Raw genomic sequence first — 11,623 nt, forward strand, 5'->3', positions numbered from 1 at the left:
ATTTAGATAAGCAAAAAGAAATATCATAATTATCTTTAACATAGGAAATAATGTATTATGTCCCTCGCCAAGGCCGGCTTGGACCACCTCAGGCCAATCTCATGACAGTTACCAAACTAGCCGTAGGCTCAAAAAATAACCAAAATACTCTCGAGACTTAGAAATTGACTATTTGCTCCCTTTAACCTAAAGTAATTATTGAAATGCCCTTAACTAAATTTTATGGGTGATGATATCACACGTGTAGAAATTTCGAAAGTTTTAGATGAATAATTGAGATTTAAATCTTTTGGGATATGGTTCCATAAGGACTAATAGTCTCAGTGGCATGCTTGCTTTTGTACATAACTAGATCTGTCAAGTAGGTCGAGTCAGGTTGGGTTTGGGTTGGTTACAAATGGTCCAACCCAAATCGATCTATTTAACACGTTTATGATTCATTTATCCTAATGTAAATTTTTTGACCTAACCCATCCCTACCCAACCCAACCCATTTAACTAAATCTAAGAAATCTTATTTTTTATGATATTTTTTTCTTTTTTAAAAAGGTATTGCTAAAACACTTTCATGCAATACAAATTTAGTGGACAATTTTTTTTTATTAAAAAAAAAGAAGGTTTGTTAAATATTTTCCAAGAATAATATTTTAGGAAAATTACAATATTTTTGGTTTTTGCCTGAAATTTGAAAATAAATTAGAATTTTTTTGTCATTTAATAAGAAAATTATGATAAATTTTCCTTGACTCCTTTTTAATATTTTTATTTAAAAATATAAATATAAATTATTTTTATTTTTTAAAAATCTAATTTTTAGTTTTTTTTAAATTGAATTTTTACTTTTTATTTCTTTTTTTCTTTTCTTCATTTTGGCCGACCACTCACAAACAACCAACAACTAGCCATAAGCGAGCTCAAGGCTCAAGTCTTGCTCAAGCCTCGCTCAAGCCTCACCAGTTGTCGGTGAGGCCTCCGCCTCACCAAATTGGCAAGCTTGAGCTCACTCAATGCTAGTGAGCTCAAGTCTTTGCTAAATCAGCGAGACTCAAGCCTCACCAATCATAGGTGACCTCAAGCTCATCCGAGGCCGGGCAAGCTTGAGCCTCACCTAGCAAGTCACGGATTGTCACCGTGCCAACCACCGACTAAGGAAGGATTAAGGAGGAAGAAGAAAGAAAAAAAAAAAGGAAAGAAAAAAAGAAATATAAAAATAATTATAATTTCAGTTTTTATAAAAATATTTTAAAAAAGTTAAAGAGGGAAAGAGAGAGTGCAAGGCTTGGACTAGAAATGGGTTCTAACTTCTAAGTCCCACCCATTTAAGACCCGTTTATCTTAAATTTTCAAATTTTAAACCCATTTAACTAGTCTCATAAAAATATAAATGACCTATATATTATACATTTATGATTTAAATGGGTCATATATTAGTTTAAGACCCATTTTGACACCTCTATATATAATGCAAAACAAACAAATCACACGTGTAGCTACTAGTTATGATATTGTACACAATTATTAATAGTTCATTTGTTTCGCAGAAATTGAATTATTTGAAAATTATTTGTTAAAAATAATCGTTTGTTGGCGCATAAGTTATAGCTATCACTTTAGGGTTTAATCGCATAAAAGTTTTGGGATTAATTTTTAATTCCTAAAACAATTCAAATCATTAAAATTGCATAGCACATAGGCATTTGGAGCATTTGCATTAATAGAACTAAAATTTATAGTAAATATAAAAAATAGATTAATTAATTTTTTTAAAAAGTCAGTTATAAAAAAAAATAAAAAATAAAAATAGAAAAGACAGAGCCGGATTCGAGCCTGGTCGACCCAGCCCCTTATTTCTTTTCTCGGCTAGCCCGGCCTGTGCGTTGGTCTTCTTCTTCCCTCACGTCGCGCAGACCTCTTGCAACACAGTGACGTACAGAAGCAAATTAGTAGGAACAGAGGCAGAGTAGACCGCGGCACAATCCTAGGGTCGGGGGATCAGCCAGCCACGGCAAACTAGCGATGGCAACAGCCATGCGCGCCTGCGGTGTTCTTTAAAAGAGAGAGGGGACGTTCAGCCAAAGGGATTTCACAAACCGGGAGAGGCCTCGTGAACAAGGGTTGGGCCCCGCGTTCCTAACTCATCGCGGGTGGAACATGACGTTGGAGGGGCTCAGAATTGGGATGGTTATGCCGACGTGGCCGAAGGGCGCAGAGCAGTTCGTTTAAGCTAAACTGCTGGTGGACGAATAGGGCATGGGAATTCGAGTAGGCGCGGGGTCGGAGAAGACACCGGAGGCAGCGGAGTTGGCTCGGAAGATAAAAGTGTTGGAATTTTGATGGGATTCTTGTATTTGTTCCAGGCGATGGTTGGGCTTTTCTATTCTTGGTTTTAAGGGGGCTTAGTTACGTTTGCTTACGAATGATTAAAGGATTGGTAGGTAAGTGAGAGAATGACGAAAAGTAGGATAAGACAAGAGAATAAAAGATTTTTGGGGGAAGAGGGGCGATGGAACCTGGCTTGATGAATTTTGCATTATTTCATGGTCATTATCATTAGCTTATCATCTTAGAAGAGGCTATCCAAAGAGGCTGTCAATCTTTCTATGGGATGTGTAGACTTTTTATTATATCTAAGCATCTCTTCCAAGATTGATTGTGTCAGTACTCCTGTTTATTTACCTTGACTCTTTGGCAGCATGTTCATGTCATAATGTCGTTACAACTACTCATAATGAGTGAAAAGCAATAAGATTTTCACTGTCGTAATAGCATCGCTATGCAATAAATCCAAAATCAATACTCTAAATGTCAAGAATCGTTGCAATGTTCTGATCATTGGTGATGGAGAAGAGAGAAGAAACCTAGATTTAAGAGGAGAGAAGCCGCACCAAACATTCAGACAAGAAATGAACTTCACATGCATTCACCAATTCGGGATTTGAGATGTCGTCCCTTCCAAGGCACTAGTCATGCTTAGCCAGGGAGGATTTTCTTTACAAAAGGGAACTGTAAAGCCATTTTACCTTCAATAGCTTTATTTGACAAGTGTCGATTCTTGAAAACAGAGACTTCTTTTGTTTGCAAGATCTACATTTAGTTTTGGGGCGCTGTGCTCATCCTTTCGTTTTAATCTTGCTTGATCTTACCTTGAATAGCTTTATTTGAGAAATGTCAATTCTTAAAACTATCTGTTCATTTATTTTCATGTGTATTATGTACAATTATCCATATCCTATGTCCATACTAATTTGTTATCTTGACTTTGATTTTCCATATATCAGCTGCCATAGACTTTGAGCAACTTTTGTTGTCATGTGAAGAGCCATTTGGAATAGATGATAGCTACCAGGCATTCTTGTTGATGATGTTCAATAAAAGAGATGAAGAGCCATTTGGAATGGATGATAGCTATCGGGCTTTTTTTTATTGCGGATGTTCAATGAAGGAGAAGGAGAGAATGGGGGAGATGGATTGGGACTAGTTGACCAGCAAGAAGAGGATGTATAGGCTAGTGAAGATATACTTATGTGACACATTCATCTTACAACAATATTCGCTCTGGCTCCACACTCGCGTGGCTCCTTCTCCTTTGCAGGTGTGGCCGTTTTATTTGCCGTTTGGTTGGTTAATCAAGGCTTGTCCTTCTTCGTGTCCTCAGGAAAGGTTCGGCTCCATGAAGGCACTGGATAATAAAACAGAGATCGAGTCGTTGTCGTATGAAGTGCCGAAAATAAGGTTGCTTCGAAATTTAATTATTCAAGGGAGCAAGGGACTGCAGTTATGATCGTCAAATATCTTTGCCACTCGATATTTAGTTTCTCTAAGCTTCTCCAAACAGAAGTTACAGCAAAAGCAAATAAATTATGAGGAATCAGTCTACAGAATCTAGAGACAGCTTAAATTTATGGTTTTTAAGCAAAACTAGCTGCTAGTTCCAGCCTGTATCTGCAAAAAAAGCCCCTGTAAGTTGACCATGTTGGTCAGAGGAAATTTCCTCAAGAGCGAAGACGGTTGTGCTTAATCGGTACTATGGCTTCACTTCTTTTGCTGTTAGAACTTTAGGTATGTTGGTGCCATATGGGTGTACGAATTTGATAGTTTTTGAATTAAGTGTAGAATAAATTGATCCTCTGACTTTTCGCCGATGGAAACTTTCATGTTTTTGGAAGATAGTATTTTCCGTGTAAAGCTTTTCCTCTAATTAGATTTGCCACTTGTGCTGATGGAGGAATTGGTTGTTCAAGTAAGTTTACTTTAACACATTATTTTGCTATGATGTTTAGCTGCCTCATTTTGTTCTTCTGAAGATACTCTATGCAGGTTTTGCATTTTGCTGTGTTTCCAGAACCAGAATATGAACTGCCTATATTCTGTGCCAACTTTTTCACTGCTGCCGAGACAATTATAGTTGTTCTGTAACCACAACTCTTTGTTCTTGTTTTTTAACTTATTCCTTGTTGTAAGAAACAACGCGAGTTGATGAAAATGACAGCAGTTGCTTGCTCTATGGTCAACTATATGTGCTCAGCAACTTTGCATGTGCTCTATGGTCAACTGTATGTCTCGAGCAAATTTGCATGTGAATGTGCATGTGATATCCATGTGTAGCAAGCCAATAAGTGGCCATGCGTGCTTTTCTGCTGAAATTACCTGCTAGCACCTTTCTGATAAAAGAAAGGGTTGAACAGTTGAAATGGGTTGCGGTGTAGCTGTTCTGCTTGAGTGTCACGAGCTGACTTTTGCAGAAGCTTTGAACAGTCACTCATTTGACGTCTAACTATCTAGTACCTACTGGCATGGCGTAGTATACTGGACAGTGTTTGTCAAGCTAGATGTGCAATAGTGAACTTCCGGCTTGAGATATGGCTTGAGATATGTAATGCTCATTGATGAGCAGTTAGAATCTTGGAGTGTATAGTTTTGTTGTTAAGATGTGCAATAAGTATTTCAACAATGTTAAATTTCTCAAAACAGGAGTGATGCATTTCAATTTTCTTTTATAATAGTTGAATATAGAAAAAAAAATAATAAATGATATCTTTCTTGGCTTGAGATATGCAATGCTCCTTGGTGCTGAATGCTGCCCATCGCCCTTAAATCCTATATTAACTTTGATTTCTGTATATAAGGCTTCCTGATCTGCCCTGATATATTGTTTGCAGGGACCTTAACCTTCTATATGACGTTGTCAAGCACAAAGAATACAAAGATAAGTGCTACGAAGGCCTGATGTCTTTAGGTCTCAAGTATGCTGATGTCAATTGTTTGTTGAGTTTTATAGTAACATTCAAAGAGTTTTTAGATTTTTTCCTGTCCTTTTTGGACGTTTCAGCTAAACACCACTTCATGCCGCTTTTACCATGGGGTGGAAATTTAACGGGCGAATCATTGAGATTCTTCTCACCAATAGTCATATGGACCAGGTTTAAGTCTAGTCAACACATGCATGCGGTTTGATACCCTGCATTCGTGGATTATCTCAAGGTACCTTGGTCAATAAGTTGTCTCTTCAAGGGATTGCATTGTTTCTTTTCAGGCTTGGCTTGTTTTGATGGACCTAGGAATAAGGGAGACTGATGCATCTCAAATTATAGCCAACCGTGAAGCGCAGCATTGGTATCTGACTTCGAGAGCAGAAAAGGTTAATCACCTGGTCACTCATCTCCTCCCCTATCTTCATCTACAGCCTACTTGCGAAGTTTATTTATTACATGGACATGCAGAGACCAGTGCTACTACCGATGGTCTAAAGTATTAAGCAATGTGTTATAGGTACATCTAACATTATGCTGTTGCTCTTATGTTTCTTTGATTCCTTTTCAATCTATAACTTATTTGGCTTTTGAGTCCAGGATCCGGGTTATGAAGTTTTGAAAAGGTTATTTGGGGGGACACATGCAAAGATAGAAATGTTATTTACAGCTATTCGTACATCTACATCCCCATTGCATAATAGAATTGCAGTTACTTATCTCTTGTCATGAAACATAGAATGAAGTCCAGAGCTTCCTATTCGACGGAGTTGATTCACTAGGCTGCAAAACATTTTTGGATTACTTTGCAGAATATCCATGTGAAGAAGGCAGAGTAAATGAGAAGAGAAGCATGCTCGGGAAGTCTTTTGCACCTCACCCCTGGAACAGGAAAGGAGAATTTATAGGAAACTGTAATGACTAACTTGCCCTGTTCATTGCACTTCTGTTGCCACCTTTTCCAGGTCTGTTTCATTGTGCTACTGCACTTAACTAGTGCATCATAAGTGAGTTTTTCTGTCTTCAGGCTAGCAACTTCCTTTCAGGTTTGGTTATTTATCCCTCAAACTGACAACATTGTTATCTTAATCATTTGAAATTTTGCTTATTCTTGTAGCAAAAGGATAAGACCTTGATCTGTAAATATGGTGCAAGAGTTTGAAAATGCAGCTACACGTATTTAAATGCGCCTATCTTTCCTGTAAGCAACTTTCTATTGCCTGTTGATTTGAGTAGCAACCCGAGGCCTCATTTAATTCAGTGGTCGTGGAGTATATGTGATGTTTTCGTGTTGGTTACATGCGTGATCCCATGAGAATGTCCCCGCGGCATCAAGGTTTAGCCAGGAACTACGACCATCACCTTTGACTTATCCGGATCGGGCGGATTTCTCGTACTTGAGAATCGTCTTTAAAGTAATTCCCGGAAGCAGATGAATTTTTGGCTATGGTACCATCACAGGCTAGTCTCTAGCGTACCACTCCACCTTCTTCTTCAGTTAGAGCTAGCATTATAATTGTAGAAGCAGGCATTGTTCATCGTACTAACCAGATTAATGTCTCTTTTGGTGCAAGCCATAAATTAAGTTAAATGGAATGAGATCTCGAGGGCTTCTTTGTTCTTATTTTCTTCGGTTCTCGCCACGTATGATTGGGTTATGTTTCGGGCAACCACGTATGATTGGGTTATGTTTCGGGCAACCACGTATGATTGGGTTATGTTTCGGGCCATCATTGATTGGAGGAACAAATCCGAAAATCATAATTATTTATTTTTAATGAAGTTGGTATCCAAGCTATATCCGTAATTTGTAACTCGCGAGTAAGTGATGCAATAAGATATATTATTATTCCATAATCTATATATAAACTAAGCACTGGGTAAGCTGTATTTAATAAATATATCTTCTTAGTTTTCATTATCGGTTTTATCCTAATCTTTCATTTGAGTGAATTTAATTTATAAAGGAACCCCACTGATTGAAACAATGTTGCTGATTGAAACAATGTTATGGTGAAGTCATAGAAAATAATTTATTAAGAAGGGGGTATACTGCTATTAGTTGTTCAACTTGAGGAGGATACAAATTGTGGATGGTTATTCAACAATTGTTTTTGTAATTTCCGGAGAGAGAGCGGGGGATAAAAAAATCCATCACCATGGTTAAGATGGTGTGAAAACTAGGCAAACTTAAGAGGCGATATGGTAATATTAGTAAATAATTTTGGGAGACATAATATCATGAAAATTTATATTACAAAGATGCACATATAATTAGGGGACAAGAAGTCCTTAAGATAACACGAACAACGAACAACTAAGGATTTAATTTACCAAAAGAATAGAAAAGGAAAGAAAAATCAGTTAAACCTCGGCTGTCGCTTTGCTTGGGCCAAGTCGCTGAAAGAACTCGCATTAGTCGCACAGGGAGTCTTTCCTTGAACTTGGGCTAGGTACCTCAAAACGTGGTCGGTTCGATCGCGGACAACAGCACTCTCGGGTCGGATTCAAAAGTCCAAGACCAGACAAGGAAAAACCTTGCATTAACATAATGCACGAGTTTCCAACCAGAGCCAACCTTCGCATGTCTCCTAATCCTAACAGGGCTCGGATTGGGTGAGGTATTTCAAAAAATTAATTTCTCTCGGTACTCAGCATTACAACCCAATATCTCCTACTCCTAATAGGGCTCCAATTCTGTGAGGTATTTCAAAAAATTGATGAGTTCACTCGCATGTCTCCTAATCCTGAGGGGGCTCGGGTTGGTAAGGTATTTCAAAAATTAATGAGCTCACTAGGTAATCTACATTACAACCGACATAAAATCCCCACTCTTCCTCTGCACATGCACAAAAATAGCCTCTTGAAGAGCCAAGAAGGAGTGGAAGCGCTGTCATCGGCCCGTGAACGTTGGCGGGCCATAGAGACGAGGATCATCTGTTTATCGATTCGTAACGCGTTCTTGGTTTGATCGAAGAGAAAGGGAAAAGCAACCCCATTGAAGGTAATTTGGCTTACCCATCATCAATGGTTTATTGCTCCTGTAAAGTCAGCCTCCAGAAGAAGTTGATTGATCTTGTTATCGGAAATCTTTTTGGTGTTTTGTATAATGGGCGTGCGGTATTTTGTAATCTCGATAAATTGTTTCGTAATTCGTTGGTTTCCGATAAATTTAGTGGCTCTTCCCGGACATCGCGTGATTGTTATTGAATATACGATCAAGGGTGTCGTTAGAATTTTTTTTTTTTTGCCTATTCTTGCTACGCTTCAAGTTTTTACCATGTATGGTTTTGCTGTCACATAAGTCCATTTACAGGAACAGGAGTCCCAATCCGCCATGTTTGTATTTTGATTTTCGTAGCATCATTTCGCTTTCGAGTTTGACTTTGAAAAGCTAGAAAACTATATAAATGGAGCCAAGTTCAAGTTCAACCCCGGGCTGTCTCGTTCAACAATAATGCTTCCAGTCGCATGGGCTTGTACACGCCTTCTAAGTCAAGAACCTTCAACAATCCAAAGCCTCCTTTGTTAATAACATTCTTGAGTTCTTGTTCTTTCTTGGATTGCAGGAAGTTTTGTTAGAACGACGAGATGGCAAAGATCTCCAAAGGCCGCGTTGATACATCAGATTCCGTCCATGGCACTTTTTACTGGGCTCAGAGGATTGGAACTACCCCTTTAATAGTCTTCCAGCTCTCGAATTCGATGAAGAAACCTTTGGGAGCAAAGACGTTGGCAGGCACGATGCCAATATCGACACTTTCTTAGAGTATGTCGATGGTTACATCACACGGCGCGGTAAGAACGACCTCAGCAAACTCATCACTCGATGAGTTTGCTGGTCTTTTCAAGAGGAGACAAGTTGAACTCCGTGGTGCCCAAATGGATAGACATTGCCTCGAGGTTCAACCTCCGAGACCTTACGCTCGGCCGCATCGTCGACTATCCCGATAGAAGATGGTACAATAAAAAATGCCCCGACTTAATCTCTGACACCATCTCTGTCCTCCACGTGAGCCATCTCTCAATGCATGGCATCAAGATGAAGCTGTCTCGCTTAGAAGAATTGGTCCTACACGAAGCCTTCCAGAGTGATGACATCTTGAACGAGCTAATGCTAAGTTGCCCCACACTCCGACTTGTGGAGCTGATTCGCTGCTCCCGCTCCAGGGACCTCCTCATATGCGGATCGAAGCTTGAGACCTTTGAGGCGTCAGCCATGCTTCACAATGACAGCTTTTCGATTTCGATTTCAGCCCCAAACCTCATATCCTTTAGCTACTTATCGATATTCATCATGGCCTTCTCGGATGGGCAGTTGCCGAATCTCCAAATACATGGTGCTCGAAACCTAAGGGAGCTTGCGCTGGATTTGTGTGTGCTCACAATCAAGACAATCAGAGAAGTCATCTCACAGCTTCATCTCCTAGAGACCTTGAGGCTCAAGGGGAGCCGGTACACCAAGCGCATCAGGATAACTCACAAGAATCTCAAGCACCTCGCCTTGACCGAATTCGACTCCCTAATAAGAGTAAAGACCCAAACTCCTAATATGGTGTCGTTCCTATACAATGGCCCCAACATCAAGATTGGCCAATGCGAGACTGGAGGTGGATTTCAGAGTCCACAACAAGAGGAGGAGCTATCTTAAGGCAGCTAAGTTCTTGAGATAGTTCGGCCGTTGTGACTCACTAACGCTAGTCTGTAACGAAGTCGAGGTAAGTAAAATTTGTTCAAATTGGTATTTTGTATTGAGTATTTGCATATTAATGTGAATCGAGTATTGAAATCTTGCTATTCTTCTTTTTGGTTACATAGGCATTGATTCTTCCAAAAGAAATTAGAAGTGAAGTGCTTCCTCCATTGTGGAATGTCAAACATCTAAGACTTTAGATCCTGTGCAACACTTCTAGAGATATTGAAACCAATTCTCAACTAGCAGAAAGCTTGAGGTGGATGTGTCCTAATTTAGAGATGCTGGCTATTAGCTCCAAACCCTCCCACAAGAAGATGTTGCTAGACATTGGTTTCGAACCTAGTAGAGACAAGTACTCAAGAGCGACTAGGAAAAAGGTGGCTTGGAACATTAGAAACGTGAATATATGAAGAGAAAATAGAGAAGAAAACAATCGAGATTTTTTTACATGCAAAACCCTTCCCAAAATCAAGAAAGGGAAGAATCACAGTGCTGCACTAGGCCTTGATTAGGTCTCAATTAAATAGTTAGATCTTAATATTAGCTTTAGCTTAGAGTCTCTTGATTGATATTTATGTAGTTTGGAGATGTTAGTGAGTACTTGATTATAGTTTGGTTTTGGTAGATTGCTATTTTAGACAAGAACTGGATTCAATTTGATTGTAGCTCATGGGGTTGCTACTTTGGGGCTTGATTATATTTTCTGTCTAATTTTCTTGTTCATCTTTCATTTCATTTTTTTCATTTTCATTATTCTTTTTCTCTTTCTTTCATGCATCTTTTATCACTATTACTTTACTTATTATTTTTATTTTTATCTTTTTATGATTCATGTTTTTTTTTTATCTATAAAAATTTTTATATTTTTGCAACATATGCAAATACCTAAAAGGTCGACAAAATTCAAGTGTCAATAATGATCAATTGCGTTCTGTTTCAGTTGGTATATCTTACTTTAACTAAATGTATAAGAAAATATTACTAACAAAACAGCATGTGTAATACGATAGGAGTAAAACCTCTAACTGTCATGGGTATCATTCTGTTGTCATTTAATTGCACGGATCTAACCATCTTCACTTACTCCGACCATCTTATCCTTTCAATTTTTGAAGACTCAATACTGTACTCTCTTCATCCTTGTCTTTTAATTGTAGTTTCTCATTCGTTGCCGCTCCTGCGAGAGTTGATGCATTCAAAGAAATCGCTAGAGCGGCGACCCACACCATACTGGCCGCGTGTAGCTTGGAGCGGCCCAAGTCTGTCATCTCCAGCTCCGTGTGTCGCCGCACCGATGACGTTTGGAGGCTCCATGAGTCTTATGTCATGCCTAATTCCTGCAGAGAGTGCTTCAATGCCTACGTAAAATCTAATTAAAGTACATTATTTTTCCCATTACCTCTGCGGCATCCGCATTCATAGAAATAACCGTGGTTTTTGAAGGGATAATTTGTTGGCTCCTTACTTTCTGCAGAAAAAGGTTATGGAGTCGCCAAGTTGCCGCCACTGTTGGTGGAGGGGCGCGTGTTGGGACATCGAGGGTGCCGCGATCTGAGCTTTTGGACAGGGCGGATTAGTAAGGTGAGTGAGGCACGTTAAAGGAACTATAAAGTTGTTTTGAGGGAAAAATTAAACAATGGATGTGGCGTGTGTGACCAATTAAGATTTGCTCGTGACA

At 39.0% G+C, this 11,623-nt stretch overlaps 1 pseudogene; it reads left to right on the forward strand.

The window, feature by feature from the left end:
* The first annotated feature begins 3,496 nt into the window (after positions 1-3,496).
* LOC120295762 lies at positions 3,497-6,255 on the forward strand (annotated as a pseudogene).
* The last annotated feature ends 5,368 nt before the right edge of the window (positions 6,256-11,623 follow it).

Source organism: Eucalyptus grandis, chromosome 7, assembly GCF_016545825.1.
Source record: "Eucalyptus grandis isolate ANBG69807.140 chromosome 7, ASM1654582v1, whole genome shotgun sequence".
NCBI lineage: Eukaryota > Viridiplantae > Streptophyta > Magnoliopsida > Myrtales > Myrtaceae > Eucalyptus > Eucalyptus grandis.